Source organism: Cuculus canorus, chromosome 2, assembly GCF_017976375.1.
Source record: "Cuculus canorus isolate bCucCan1 chromosome 2, bCucCan1.pri, whole genome shotgun sequence".
Lineage (NCBI taxonomy): Eukaryota > Metazoa > Chordata > Aves > Cuculiformes > Cuculidae > Cuculus > Cuculus canorus.
In genome coordinates, this window is record NC_071402.1 from 12356894 (window position 1) to 12373480 (window position 16587).

Consider the following 16587-nt stretch of genomic DNA (forward strand, 5'->3'; position numbering starts at 1 on the left):
TCATCTCTTACTCTCATCTTCATCACTGCATTCTGCAATGCTCAAACGTTTCTTCTCAGGAATGGCAAATAGCCCTGCCTCACAACAGACAAAGAAGGATGCACGTGCCTGGATGCCCCACCCAGGGATCCAATTCACAGACGACAGTTCACACCATCTGCTCAGCTGTTATGTACCTGGAAGCATCTAAAATTCTACGCATGCCTCAATTTTGATCTAGGTAGTCCCTTAAAACCTGCTTTCCACATACAGAAATGCACTTTTCCTTCAAGAGGTAAGCAGCAAGAGATCATAACAAAAATTTAAATTCTTCAGAAATTAGTTGATTCTCACTTATGTGAGAGTCTCGCTCAGAAACCTGAACTGTGTCCAGAATGAAGTAACAGCTACCCTATTCTTGTAAGACTTGCTCCTGTGGGATGGTGGGCCTTGGCTTTGGTGAATGTGGCAGGGGGATTAAAGAAGGTGAGTGACTATGTCAATATAAGCAGTTTCTGATATGCCTGGGCTGAAACAATGTAGCATTATAATTGAAGTCAGTAGTTGATTAGCAGTCATACAGAAACACCCAGATACATTTTCCTCCCTCTCAGACTCTTTCTTTTAATGGTTATTAACTTACCTACTGTTATAGCACAGGCTTGAGACAACTCTCATCTCTGATTTCCAGTTACTAACTGCTTAGGATCACAGTGACAAAGACGGAAGACTTAAAAAGGCTCTTTCATGCAAAATTTTATAAATTTTGACAGCAAGAAAGTAAGGGGGCACAGACATCAAATGTTGTCTGATATACCTTTCTTGGAGAGCTATTTTTAATGCATCCAACTCAGTTGGCATGAGTGGGGCAGAGCCACAGAATAGGAAGGCTCCCCTTAAAGCTGAGCCTGTCACCTTATAAGGCCATGCCAGATCAGGAAAGAGGAAGACGGAGCCTCCACTAATAGTAAACATCTCATGGCTTAAATATTGTGACAAGTCTTTCATTTGAAATAACTGCAAGGAGAGTGCTGAGAAGACTGAAACTTTGAATATCCCTTGTTCAGCAAGCTGCCTCACTGGCCTTGGAACGTGTTGGAGCTTGCAGTCCTGGAGCCTAACATGCTCCCTCTGTTCATCTGTTCATTCTTCCATGGTTTTATAGCTGCTTTATATAACGAGCACGCAGGCACCTTACACCGCCGGGTGTGTGCAGTAGTAAGATTTTAGCTGTCACTCCAAGCTGCAGCTGGTATTTTTTAAAAAAGCTGCAACATTTTCCATTCAGCTCTCAGTATCCCTTGAGGCTACTTCTGGCATTTCAGCAGTGAAAGAAACTGCAGAGCACCAAGATGAAGTATTTTTGAGTGTTCTTGAATTTTTAGAAGATAAGATTCTTTGAACCACACTCCTGACGGTTTTCACTAGAGCCAAGCCCTGTCCTTCAGATATGTTATGTACAGGCAGCATTCAGCTCCACTTCAAGATCTGTCAAGATTCTTGTGCCAAGTGTAAGATTCGCACAACCAAATCCTTTCCCCCACAATATTGCTGCCTCTTGACATCTGTCTGTGCCCCTTGTATTTACAGAACAGTTCCTCTCTTCCACTGCTGCTCTCCTGCCCCAAGATCTGATTAGTTCAGTTTGTGGACTATTTGGTCTGCTCCATCTCAATGATTGGACCCTGCTTCTTGAATGCATGCACTGCAGTGATTTATTTCTTTTTTCTCGTGATGAGTAGTCACTCACTCATCAGTGAACCTTTCCCTGTGATTTGACAACAGATAGCACTGCCTTGTGCGTCAAAGGTGAGGTTTGTATTTGTTTGGTGGAGATGATGGCTAGCACGACAACTAGATGATGGTTCTTTCTACACATGCTGTTACTAATCCCATTTTATTCAGGTCAGTATTTGGCCAATTTTGTCAGCTCCTGCTCTCCTAGCATGAGACACAAGCCATATGGGTGAAGCTGAGGTCTGCAAGGGTCTCAGAGCTCATTTGACTGAGGCTGACATCCCAAACCATTGTGCAGATTTAAGGTCAGAGTGTGGCTCAGGCCATCAGATCTGACCTGAATCACGCAAGACGGAGAAATTAATGAGGTCATTTCTGCATTCAGCACCATCGCAAGCTGTCTATCTGTGCAAGAAGTAAAATGGGAACCGTATAGATCGAATGATTTGACCATGGAGACGTATCAATGCAACAGAGAACAGGGTGATCCATTACTCCCATGCCTCCACCTTCTGCCCTCTGACACTGCAGTTAATTAAGTTCAATGCCCTTGGATCTAAGCAGCTGCTGTAAGACACATCTCCCTAGCCCTAGTGTTCAGGGAGGAAATTTGGGCTGGCTCCTGTGTGATCCTGATTTGGCAGCCACTGATATACTGGAGGGTGGCAGCAGATGAGGAAGCAAGGAGCAGGATGGACTACTGTCCAGAGGCAAAGGAGTGCATTCCTTCATGTTATTATAAGCACAAATGGTGATTACAGGAGAATTTGGATTGGCTTTTAGACTGCACTAAAGCTCCATTCAGCAGCTTTGGCAACATAAGATGACCTAGCTGAGGGGATAGAAGCATCTCATAAGAAGACAGCTGTGGCAAGGGCGAAGAAGAATATGCTAAATCTCTAAAGGGCAGGGTGCAAGGTCAAGACAAATATATCCAAGTCCGGCTAGCTGCTCCTATCTCCCTGTAGCAAAATGAGTTTGTTATGTGGTCTGGGATGACAAGTTGAGCTGTGGTCACTGGTGAGCAAAAAGTGCAGATAGGGGAAGGGAACGAGGGGTAGAAAACATGTCCCGGTGCAGGTCCAGTCTAGCACAGTGCTCCTTCTGCAGAATGCAGGGGGACGCAGGACAGAGGTGATGTTAGGCAGTTTTGCTCCTCATCCCACTTTCACTGGGAAAGACAGGAGGCAGGCTTAGGGTGGAGGAAGCTGCAGCTACACCGCAGTGCTCCGGCTAATCTCTTCTAAAGGCTGCTTTAGGATCTAGACAGCCTCAGTCTGCCCAAGAGCAAGGAGAAGAGGAAAGGTTATAGAAAGACCTGTGTGTCCCCTTATTTCTTTCCTGCCCTCAAGCACAAACAGCAGACTCGGGCCTGCCAGGTTTCTACAAGCAGGGTACGCTTCTTTTGGAGAAACTCTGTCCCTCAGATCCACAATAGGGTTTAGCAGAAAAGTCATATTTTTCATGCCTGCTTAGCACAGCAGAGGGACCTGTGTGTCGAGATCCCCTCACTCAGTGCAAGGTCAGGGGCTGTGAGCAATGGGGAGCAGCCACAGGAGACCCAAACCGGTGCTTTGGGGCAGCAGTGTCCAAACACCTGGTACGTGTATTGGCTCTTTTGTTTCATGACGCTTAACACCGAAAATACAAAAATAAAAATAAATAAAATATCTAGAGCAATTATCTTTTCATTCTGCTTTTAAGGAGGGCTTGGGCAAAGGAAAAGACTAACTTTTGCCTTTTTCGTTTTCCCCGTCCCCTCCGAGGAGGGCGGTTGTCCCGGGAGCGCCTCGGCGGGGAGATGCTGCCATCCAGCGGCAGCGGCGGCCCCAGCCCTGGCAAAGCGGGGCTCCCGCCGCCCCCCAAGCCCGCAGCGGAACCCCGTCACCCTCCCAGGGCCACCCTCGGAGGTCAGAGGGCGCTCCGAGGGCAGAGAATAGGAGATCTGCCGGCGGAGGCTGCGAGGAGGCGCCTCCCCGCCGCAGTATGCCGAGCAGGCCGTGTCGGCTGTGCCGCCCCTCGGTCTGTGGAGCCGCCCAGCGCCGCGGCTCTGCAGCCCCTGTGGCTGAGATGGGCTCCTCGGGGCCCAGCTACCCTCCCTCTGCCCCCTCCCTACAGCAGAGGAGTTCGCAGAAGAGAAAAGGGAGAATGCTTTTCCTGCTTTATATCCTTTCCCCATTTTTTTTGTCTTTCCTCCTCTGTTTAGCACGGATGGACAAATACCTGATATTTAAAGACATGAAGATTTTTTAAAAAAGAATAAGTGATGCCACCTGTGGTACCCAACTTCATCTCTTCTTTTCAGAGCTGCTGATCCACTCCAAGTCAATGAGCCGCTATGAAAGTCACACGAAAGGCATGCTGATGCATTTAAACAAAATACTTGGGGAGTCACAGCCTTTGAACATTCATCTACATTAAACAAAATACTTGGGGAGTCACAGCCTTTGAACATTCATCTACAACCACTCCCCCTCCTTTCTGTCTCCAGTACAAAATGCAGGTCACTATGTAGGGCAAGCCTGCCAGTACCTGACACCATGGTATCACAGACATCCTGGAGCTGAGGCTGGTGATACCAGCTCAGATATTCTCACCCCATCCTGCACTTCACCCCTTTCTGCTTCCCTGCCTGCAGTTTGACCCTTAGGTGTATGGATCTGTTTTACACTCAAACAGGTTTCTTGACAAGCTCAGGTCACCAAGTAACTGCATGGCAAACAATGCCAGCTTGACTGAAGAGACAATAGGATGTATCAGGGCAGGAACCAAACTATATCCTGAGGTATGCATGTGCTACGTTGGAGCTCGTAGCAAGGTGCAGGATGGTGTACTACAACAGGACCTTTAAGTACAAGAACCTTCAAAGTGGCAGATGTCCAGTAACAGCTTCATACCTTTAGCTATCTCCAACACCATGATCCAACATGCTGTCCGAAAAAGCATGGTGTAGGAGGACATGCCATATTGCCTTCGGGGGAAAATCCTTTATGTCCACTGCAAGAAGTCCGATGGTCCTGTGTGACATGAAGGATGCTGACTTCGCCTGTAACTGCATATGCACATGAAAACTTTCTTGATGGGCAAAGAGCTCAAACAAAATGCAAAGTGCCGGTAACTAATGTCAGGGATTTTCCCTGACTGATGAATAAAACAGAGGGATGTTTCTTCCCGATCTGTGAACCTGAACTGTTTTCAGAGCAAGACTGAACCTGGGGAGAGTGACAAACTGTAACTGCAGACTCCAGCTGATATGCCAGAGATGCTGGCAGTTTCCATCCTGCAAAGCTCTGTGCAGGTATGTGTGTAGATCAAGGAGGAAAACAAGAGTGTTCTTCATGCAGAACAACCAATTTAGCAAGTAATAAGCACAATGCACCATGAAGGGAAGGATGCCTTCGGGAGGGGTGGGGGATGGGAGGGATGCTAGTAGAGAAAATTAGACAAAGGCATTTGTGGCCATCAGTTGTTCTGTGGATCCCACTGGTGTTTCATGAAGTGGAATTTGCCAGAGGTGAGCTGTGCGTATTCCAGATTCTGGATGAGTACTGTATAGCCCTACGTGGGAGGAATGCTCCTCAGTGCAGGAAATTGTACCTTATTTTTAAAACCCTTCATCAGGAAGGAACTATGACTGACTCTTCTGAAGGACTCGGTCAGTTGTCCAAACACTGGAGTCCTCTCTGTTAAAGGACTCACTGAGCTGCAATCTGAGACAGTCTTTTTGTTCTACATTTCCTTTTCTTGTCAGTGCCTGGTGATAACGCAGCACAGCCTTTAGTCCTTCCAAATGAGTAAAGAAGGCTGAAGTCACAGGAAGACCACATTCATAGTGGCTAAATTAGATTCATCATCCTACAGCAGTTCTCCTACGTGCACTGTCTTCCCACTCAGAGTAGAGCAGGCTTTTTGGGGAGAAAGTATGGAATGCCTTGAAGCAAGCCGAGGTCTGGTGGGAACATTTCTCATCATAGACATTGCTGGTGGGAATGAAGGAACCAAGAGTTTAAATGCCTCCTCACCGTCTAATCCTATCTGATCCTTCGGGAGGACCACACAGAAATCTGTGGAAACCTCCAACTCAGCTGAATTCAAAAGGAAGAGTGAGGACTGTGGGATTTCAGAAGCTCACTGCTCGGTGGTCAATTTCTGCTCATTTTCAAATGTGTATTTCTAAACCCCTGCTGATCTATTCTATTAGTTCTATTAGTTTTCTCTCTGAGGAATAACAGTGTTACATTTGGGAACAGTAGAACAGGACACCCTATGCTGCCTCAAAAGGGCAAAGGGAGGGGACTGTTTCACCACTAATTTTTTCTCCTCCAACAAGTTTAACTGGGCTGCTGATTGACCTGGTGATCAAAAAAGAAGTTAATTCTCTGTATTTATGCCAAAAATTGCCATTCTCTGTCAGATCCCTTCCTCTGCTTCTCCTCACCTCTTCTGTGAATTGGAATCTGTTCACAAGCCCTTTCTACTCCCCTTAATCCCCTCTCCTTCTCATAGTAAAATCAGACCTCCACACTAGGCTTCAGCTGTTTTTCGGTACTTGTCTGTTCACATCACTGAGCTAGAGATGAAGTAATGAAAATTACAAGCTATGGAAATTTGATCTCTCTATTCTGTAATTACTGCTCTCTGAAATCTGAGAATATATATTTACTTTAATATTCTTGCAGAGGAGGGCAAGTATCCCCAAGGCATAAAGCAAAGAGACAGAGAGCTAGGAAGAAGGAATAGCATGAACACATTTGTACTTCATTAAATGTTATATACAGTAGTGAGTGGATCTTGCATTTAAGGCCAACACAAAATCACAGCATTCAGCTCATCGTGGTATATACAAGCAGTCAGCACTTCCTCTTTGCAATGTACGTTTATATATTTGGTAATATGAAAGTGAGGAGTCCTCATCTTCTCCTGCTTTCCCAACACACAATTGCCAGTGTTTGCCATTTCCCAATGGTATATTGGCATTTTGCTTAAAGCCATAGATCCTGGAGTGATTGTGAACACAGTGAGAATCATAGTTGTCATTCATAAAATAAAGTGAAAGAAACTAAATTTATTGCTCTTGAAATTACCGCAAAAAATCCGGAAAATATGAACAGAGTAAATCTTAAATGGTCAAAATCTGAAATAAATAGACAGAACTTCTAGAATTTGTTTTAAACTTGTCTAGAACTTCTAAAAGCACCATGATTTGGGGAAAGAAAATTTGTATATTTTGTGTCAAAGAATTGCAGAACCACAGGATGGTCAGGGTTGGAAGGGACCTCTGGAGATTATCCTGTCCTCGTCCAATCCCCCCATAAAGCAGGTTCTTTTATAGCAGGTCGCACAGGAATGTGTCTGGGTGGGTTTTGAATATCTCCAGAGAAGGAGACTCCATGACCTCCCTGGGCAGCCTGCTCCAGTGTTCCATCACCCTCAATAACCTGCTAATCCTACTATTGTAGTTACAGCTGATTTGGTAGGTCCTGTATAAAGCAAAGTCAGTTTCTGCTCTGAAAAGTTAGATTCTATCTTCTATGAGTTTACTGTTCAGATCAAACCATGGGATAAACATAAGAGTCAAGTTCATTGATGACCAGGACTGAAGGACTAAAGAATCTCTTGCCTTCACTAGTTTAAATCTTCAATGTTTTTCTCTTTGCTGGCCCTCCAAAACCTGTAAAAGAAAAGGTCCAGCAACTGCCTTTCCAGAATTGTGTGATTTTCCTTTCTCATAAGATTTTTCTGCTTATGTGTCCGTTATGTCTATTATCTTCCTGGCTGTATTGGGCCCTGGACTTCTTTAATGAAGAAAAAAATAATTTAAAAATTGCATAATCAAAAAAATACTGCTAACGACTGTCTTGTGTGAACTGTTTCAAAGCTATCTGTATCACAAGACCTTTTTTTTTTCTTATCCGATCTAGTTCAAGAGTCATTGCTTTCATCCACTTCAAGTATTTAAAATAAATAGAATCCTTGCTGAAATATCAGTTGAGCAACAACAAAAATCTGGCAGCTGAGTTAGCTTCAGAAAGGCAGCCAAATCAACCTCCCAGTGTTTTTTCTACTTCTTTTTCCCCTCCAGGAAAAGTATATCATGAAGTTTTATATCTTGCAGGATTTCAGAACCATACTTTTTGAGCCATATTGTTCCTGGTAACCTCGTATCACAAAGGCATGAGAATTAAAATGTGGAACATTCTAGAGCACAAAAACATCTACTGAGTAAAAGTTTCTGATTGTATTTCAGGGACAAGCCCATTGCTACTCCATAATTCTCTTACCCTTCTCATTTTTTTCATTTTTCCTTTTTTTTCATTCTGTGAAAGATTATAAATGTTTCTACAAATATATTAACAACAAAAGGAGGGCCAAGAAGAATGTCCATCTTTTGCTGGATGCAGGGGGAACAATTGTGACAAACGATGAGGATAAAGCTGAGGTACTTAATGCCTTCTCTGCCTCAGTCGTTAACAGTAAGTCAAGATGTTCTCCCGGTACTCGGCCTCCTGAGCCAGAAGACAGGGAGGGGAAGCAGAACAAAGCTCCCAAGATCCAAGAGGAAATGGTTAGAGACCTGCTCAGCCACTTAGACATTCACAAATCTATGGGGCTGGGTGAGATCCACCCAAAGGCTATTAAGAGAGCTGGTGCTTACTAAATCCTTTTCCAACAAATACCATCAGTCCTGGCTCATTGCAGAAGTTCCACCTGTCTGGAAGCTGGCAAATGTTATGCCCATTTACAAGAAAGATGAAGGGAGGATCCAGGGAACTACAGGCCTGTCAATCTGACATCAGTGCCAGGGAAGGTCATGGAGTGGATCATCTTGAGTGCTATCACACAGAACACACAAAACAACCAGGTGATCAGGCCCAGTCAACGTGGGTTTATGAAAGGCAAGTCCTATCAAACTTACCCAACCTCTCTCTATGACAAGGTGACCCACTTAATGGACAAGGGAAAGGCTGTGCATATGGTGTACCTGGACTTAAGTAAAGCTTTTGACACTGTTTCTCACAGTATTCTGCTTGAGAAACTGGCTACCACTGGCCTGGACAGGTGCACCCTCTGCTGAGTAAAAATCCGGTTGGATGGCTGGGCCCAAAGAGTAGTGATAAATGGAATTTGCCTCTAGTTGAAGGTTGCCTACAACTATCTGAAAGGAGGTTGTAGCGAGGTAGGTTTTGGTCTCTTCTCCAAGTGACAAGATGAGAGGAAATGTTCTCAAGTTGCACCAGGGGAGATTCAGATTAGGCATCAGGAATAATTTCTCCACCAAAAGGTTTATCAGACACCGGAATAGGCTGCTTAGGGAGGTGGTTGAGTTACCATCCCTGGAGGTATTTAAAAGACAGGTAGAAAATGTACTCAGGGATATGGTTTAGTAGTGGACAGGTAGGGTTGGATTTGATGATCTCAAAGGTCTTTTCCAATCCAGCGATTCTATGATTCTAGGAAATAACTGGTCCTGGTTTGAGTAATACAAGGAACTATTTGTACCTATATGCATCTAGCATTATTCTTCAGCTGTGGACTCATGGAAATTAAACCATTTTTGAGACTGTTCTTAGAGCTTTCATCTGCTTCTAAAATTCTGCAGGTGAATGTGATAACAATAACTCAATGAAATTGAGAGCACCTTAAAGGCCATAAGGATTTTGCTTTCACTGACTAATCTACATTTAGAGTGCCTAAAATAATACAGCAAAACCCATGTTTGTTATAAATGGCTTACTACAGCCTCCTGCCACTCCAGCCACAACCCACATCAAAGCTGAACCTGAGAGGTACAAAGGCAAAACAGCCATAGGTCACTTTTCCACCTCTTAGATCCAGTCTTGTTTCTGACAGAAGTTAGATGACAATGCCAGTTAAAGCCAACACCACTACAAGTTCCCTCCCTAATTCAGGGAATGAAGCACACTTCATTTGCAGCTGCTCTGCTCCATCAGAGCAGGGAAGAACAATCAGGGTCTGTATTGGATGTAGCTGTTTCTGACCCTGCATGGGGAAAGTCACAGTTAATAGAACCTTTTTTTGCACATTTTAATACTTCCTACCGACCTTATTTGTATTAGTCCAACAACTGATAGTGCTTCTACACTCAGTGGAGATACAATTGGTTGTAATAGATGCATGTGATATCATAAAGGATCTCACAGTTATTGACATCAGAAATAAAAACCACCAAATAAATCACTTCCCTAAGTAACTAGAGTTACTCTTTACTGTATATTCCAGTGTTCAGGCTGAATGCCTCTCCTCTACAAAGATCTAGTGTACATCAAAATCTCAAGAGAAGTCATTCCGATCGATGGGATCAATGACACACCAACTAAAACTACATTAAATAGGGCCTTGATACAAAAAGCTGTGACAACTATGAAAGGAGTTGTTTGATTTTATGGGGACATTGATTTGTGAACTAAAGTTTCCCTAAGTTATGTACAGTAATAGCTTCTAACAACTATTTTAGAGACATTGCAGAGCTCTTCTGGGTCAGTGATCTAAAAGAGCATCTCTAAGCTGTAACCTACAAATAATATCCTTTCATCACAGTCACAGCAAAAAAGTGTATTTAGTGGACTACATTTAGTTGTAATTGTTACATTTTTTTAAATTTAATCGCTTTCCTGTTGAATATGTCTCTGCCCTTTCTTCATACTGAATATTCTTTAAATATCATTCAGTAATTTTTTATTATCCTTCTGCTTGAGATCTAATATTTTAAAGCTGGTAGTCTGATCAAAGCTAATTGTCAAGGCTCTCACTATTTTAAAGAGAGAGTCAGGAATACCTGCAGCATGATTCATTCCACTTGCCTTACCCACTATGGGCTGGATTGCTTTCGGGAAGTGGATTTCTATAAGAAAAGAGAAGTGCCACCTTAGAGTGAATGTCTGCGTTTATATCTTCAGTACAATTTATCTCTTTGTAGTCCTTCAATCTATTAACGCACAGCCTCGAGTGTAACTTTGGGCTGTGAATTATTGTCCTATTATTGCCCTCAAGGATATATCAGGGCATTGTTTATCTAAACCATAGACTTGTCTTTTAGCTTCATATGCTGCCTTTCTTTCTTCTATGCAATCAATGCAGTTAACACAATTCTTTAAGTGTACCTCAGAAAATCAGATTCCATAACTTTTGGAGAGTCATTATATTATTATAGATCCATGTTCCTAGCTAGCAGCTCCATACATATATTGAGGCATCTCCTCTGCATGGTCAGAATGGATTTTGCAAGCTTTCTTGTGCACCATGGTGACCAGGATTTTGGTACCAACTGAACACCAATTCCTTGGATAAACCATGGCTGCTTGAATTGCACATAATTTTGCTTAGGTGTTGAAGTCAAAACAGTCAAAGTGAGGATCTATATTTTGTCACAGTTTCACAGGTAAATGAGAAAAACACTGGGCAGGGAATTCTGGAGTTACATTTGTCTTTCTTCACCTCTGACTTCTCCAACAAACAGCAGGCCTATCCCTTGCTTGTAGCCGGTGTCCAGGAACACACCTGCATTTATTGATCAGTGGGCCATAGAGTAATGAGGAGGAGATAAGACAGTTAAATGCAAAAGGAATGCTCATCCACTGGTTGTGCTGACACGTCCCAGGCAATGACTAATACAGACTTTTAGAAGTCCACCTTATGGGAACAGATGGACTTTTAAAATATAAATAAGATTCATTGCATATGTTGCACCGTGATTATTTCCATAGTTATTTTTCGTCCTGTATAGTTAAGACATTTAGAAAGAAGGTATTAAAGGCCAACAGGAAGGCAAAATTGCATGATAAATTCTTATAAACAACAGAAATGTTTTCTGCAGATCAGCTAGGATAGATCACACCTGTGTAACTCTATGATGATAAATCCTCAAGAAAGTTGTTAATGCCCTCAGATAAATATCCAGCCATAGCTTGTCTCATTGGCTTTGCCAAAGAGGGACAGAACTTTTCCAGCTGGATTGTTGTTCTATCTACTCCCTGAGAAAAAACACTTTCCAATAAAGCACCCTGCAACACAACTAGGATCTAAACATGCAATGTCTGACAGCACCCTACTATTTCTCTGGTAATATGTCCATCTCTGCAGGAGATGATACAAAAGCTGCAGAGAAAGAGAGTTTAATAAAGTGAGCTGGGAAAGAACAGGAGAATCTCTAGACATAAAGAAGATGATGCAGGATTCAAAACGGCAGTCTTCTCTTGTGTGTGACAACAGAAAAATTTCAGTCAAATTCCAGTCAATCACTACACACTGTAATAAAGTCACTTCACTGAACTGAATTATATTAGATTTACGTTTGTAAATCTAAGACCCATAGAAGACCCAGAGTGCCCTGCAGGCTTCACAAAACTTAAGAGGATCTTGGTGTAAGCCTTATCCTTCTGCCTTCTCCACGGTTCACCAATTGGAGAACAGTACTAAAAGGCAGGGATATACATTGCAACTGTCTCTGAAGAAAGACTGAAGCAGAAAGGGATTTAATCTGGTAATAGGGGACATTTAATCATGGTGCAACAAAAAGTCTTGTGCAAACTTTCTTTTAATATTCAACTTCTCTGTCTCAAGTTCAGGTTAGAAACAAAGATGCAGCAGCCAGCAGAATCCATAGAAAAGAGCAGTTTTATAATCCATGCCCATTTAGTTAGCACTGTTAAATGTTCTAAATTCAGGCGGCTATTATTATTTTAGTGTTACTATTGTATTACAGGAGTGTCTACATATTTCCTCTGAGATTTTCTACAGCTGTGCTAAATGCCACATAGATAAGCAAAGGTAGTCCCTGTTGAAGTCAAAAGAAAGTTGCTTTGATAAAATTTAGATCAAGCCACAGACTTCCTGAAGTTTGCAAACATTAACTATTCATTCCTCCTTTCTGTCTCTCTCTTGAAATTTGCCTGGGGGGAACAGACAAACAAAAACACAAATATGAGGTTTTACATGATGCAAAAGATCTGCTGCTAGAAAAGATGGTCGAAGAAGGAGGACAAAGGCAAATGTATCCTGCAAAAAGCAATATTAAGCCAGATGCCACTCTTAAGTTTTAATGTACTTAACAGCCTGTGGAGCATCCACTTAGCCAGCAAGGTCACTCAATCTTTGAATGCATATCAACTCAGACTAGGGAGTATTGCTTGGTTAAATCTCCATGTTCTCTTGTACTAATAGTGTAAACATTCTCCACCCTCAAAACATCCCCCAATGTTTGTCTTTATTATCTTCATATAAATGTCAAACGCTATTTGCTTACATTTGCATAGAGCCTCTATGCTTGTCACTATGATTAAAGATCTGGTATAACAGCTGCACAGCACAACCTGAGGGGGAAGAAGGAAGAGTCAGTCTTTTCCTCTCAGCCAGAAAGTGTTGGGGAATTGTTGGCACGTTGCATAGGTGCACTTGTTCTGGGGAAAGAAGGGAAAATGGATCATTAGAGTAAATAACAGAAACAAAGCAAGTTAAATGATAAACTATGCTTGATACTCAAGGGCAGGAATCTGCACATCCTTTTCTTTTCTCCACCATTGACTGATTTTATGATTAGGCAAGTTACTTCATCCTACTCCCCAGTGTTCCCCTTTCCACAATTTATTTTAATTTGTTTAGATCTTGATGTCTTCTAAGAATGGTTTGCCTCCCATTCTGATTTCATACTGCACCTAGCACAAAGTGACAGCAATCATTGTTACAGTGTCTGTCTGCTGTAACAAGAAATGATCTAGAAGGTTATTAAGAAAAGGAAGTTAAGATGCTTGTGGGAATAGATCAGTAATTAGGAAGGATATGAATGCTTTTCAAAAAGAATAGAATAAATGTTTCAGGATCCCTTTGAATTGCTGGGTAAGGTCACTGAGTAGCAAAGAGACGCATATCCTCAAGTTTGCTCTGTTCTCTTTGCTTCTGGAAACACTCAGAGGGACGATACTTACACAGTCCAATAACAGGTTATTTAGACTTGGCAGTAGTCTGTGTTTTAACAGTCTCCATCTATTTTGCTAATACCTTGCATTTATATAGTGTTTCTTATGAGTAAACTTCAAGTGCTTTGCATTCTCTGCTTAACAGTTTAATACCCTGAGGCTCAGAAGTCTCATGTGGGATTTGTGGATGATCATCGAATCATAGAATGGTTTGGGTGGGAAGGGACCTTAAAAGATCACCTAGTTTCAATCCTCCTGCCATGGGCAGGAGCACCTCCCAATAGATCAGGCTGCCCAAGGCCCCATCCAACCTGGCCCTGAACTCCTCCAGGGATGAAGCATCCACAACTTCCCTGTGTAACCTGTTCCAGTGCCTCACCACCCTCATCATGAAGAATTTCTTCCCAATGTCTAATCTAAATCTTCCCCCCTACAATTCAAATCCATTCCCCCTCGTTATCAATACATGTCCTTGTAAACAGTCTCTCCCCAGCTTTCTTGTAGGCCCCCTTCAGGTACTGGAAGAGGGACATAAGGTTCCCCCAAGCCTTCTCTTCTCCAGATGGAACAACCCCAACGCTCTCTGCCTGTCCTCATAATGGATGTGCTTCAGCCCTCTGATTATCTTCGTATCCCTCCTCTGGATGATGAAGGCAGCAAGGAGAGTGTAATCAATTCCATCCCTAAATAAATTCCTCTTTAACCCAGAACATACCAGTTTGATATCTCAAAAATATCTTTTGTCTTCTATAGCAGAATTGCCAGTCATCACCTCTCAAATTATTTGTAGGCAAATATTTTTAAACGTAGATGTTAAAAACTCTAGTAACTGCAAGTGCTTGAGCACAAATTCAGGTGCATAATCTCAAGCACCTAAAAGTCTATTTATGTGTGTGTTTAATTCAGTTTTGCTAGAGTCAGTGATGTCACATGGTACTGACACTCTCCCTGTGACATTCAATATAACTGAAGAAAATGTTCTTTTCTCAGCTGCAATTTCAGTCATTCCGTGCCACTGAAATTCTGTATACTGTTGGCTAATAACAGGGATAAGAAGGAGGACCCATTTTAATTTGTTTCCATATACTTTTTGCATATATGTTATTCTGACCTCCCATTCTCCAAGAGTTTGTATGTGCTACTTCAAAGTCTATAGAAAGATGCTACATTATATCCTTTGTGAATCTGTGCCTCCATTCCCCTGTGCAGATTATGTTCTATGCCTCTGATAATTTCTGAAACCTACTTCTGCCTCTCCTCATCTCCATCTCTTGCCATATCTCACTACTGCTAGAGGTAGACTTCCAGGTGAGGAAACAATATTTTCTGTTCTCTTCCATGCTGTTGCTTTCCACTGGCTGGGCTTCCAGCTACCAACCAAGGGAGGGAAGACAATATGCCAACAAGTCATGCCTGCTTCCTTCCATTTAATGATCCCTCGGCACGTATTTACAGCCTCCTCAAAGTGCTTCTATTTTCTGCTTTATCCGAAGGATTTTAGAGAAAGATGATTCAGCCATGATGCCTTTTGAAAGCAATTGAGCTACCAAACAGAGTGCCTTCTTTGCTTTTAACTTCCTTGGGAAAGCTCAAGTGACTTCATGGAGTAACTATGTATATGCATGTTCTGACATTCACTGCTATGTGTGTTAACACCATCCCTCCTTCCCTTTAAGTGCCCTGATTTCAATAATGTTATTCAAGTTTCTCTCCTAGTTCTTTATATCCTGCACATCTTCCTCCAGGCTCCCCAGCTCCAACAATTCTGTGATAGTTGCTCAAGATTTTTACACTGCTAAGGTAAAGTGTGCCTCTGGGGAGCTCCTATAAAGAAAATTATAGTACTCCATGGCAGTTCTTTCCAGAGTTTTAATCTGTGGTTGAACACAAAGCTGGCAGCACTTTGGCTGCTGCCCACCAGTCGTCTCATGATACTCAATCAGTATGCACAATAACTGGTGGAAGTTTATCTCATCTGACTTCATTCAGCTAAAACTTAGCTCTCTGGTCTCAGTTGACCCATTAGGTTCTTTGACAGCCAACAGAAAGCCTCCAATGGTTTAGTCATCCTGTCTGTCTTCAGCACCAAAATAAGATACATGAATAATTCCTGTATAGCTGAGGTAAGCTGGCACATAAGATGACACATGCCAACTCTCTCAAGCTCCAGAAGAGAGTGGCAGCATTTAAACCATACCTAGGATCAGTGTGGAAAGTCCCAGTGCCTGGGTACATGACTTGGATATCCTTCATGGACTTATGTTAATAGAGCCTTGGTTATGCTGGATTTGTGCAGCTTGGTGTCTGCTTCAAGACTAAGTTGGAATTAGATGATCTTTAAGGTCCCTTCCAACCCAAACTATTCTATGATTCTATGATGTCACACCAGGGAAAAAATGCTCCTTACCCTCGTTTTCATGGCATAGTTTTTCTGAGGCCACGTATCCCTGTAGCCTTCAGGCTAGAGGTTTAGACCTGACATATTATTCATGCTTCCTGTTGAAGTTGACCCACGACATGGAATAGAATTCAAGACTCTTGGGTGAGGCAAAGAAAGCAGAAATAAGTCTGGCTCTGTAGCCTTGTGAGATCATTCACTTGGCAGAGGAGTCCTGAGTTCTAGTCCTTACTTTTAGGGATTATTCTTTTTTTTGTTTGTTTTTGTCAGTGGAGTATTCAGTGTAAAATGCATAGACAAACCCATGGAACAAGCTCTGTAGTCCAGAAGTCATTACTTAGACACATGCACTAACCACTTTGCCAAGTATTGCAATGTCTAAGTTCCCTTCAGCGTCTAGTCTGCGCTCTATATTACATTAGGAGACTGGATAAACTAAGCCAGCCAGTCACAAAAGGTGTTTCAACAGAAGGAACCACCCTAGAAGGCACATGACAGAAGAATATATGGGTCCTGGGCAACTTCCCATATACACTGTCA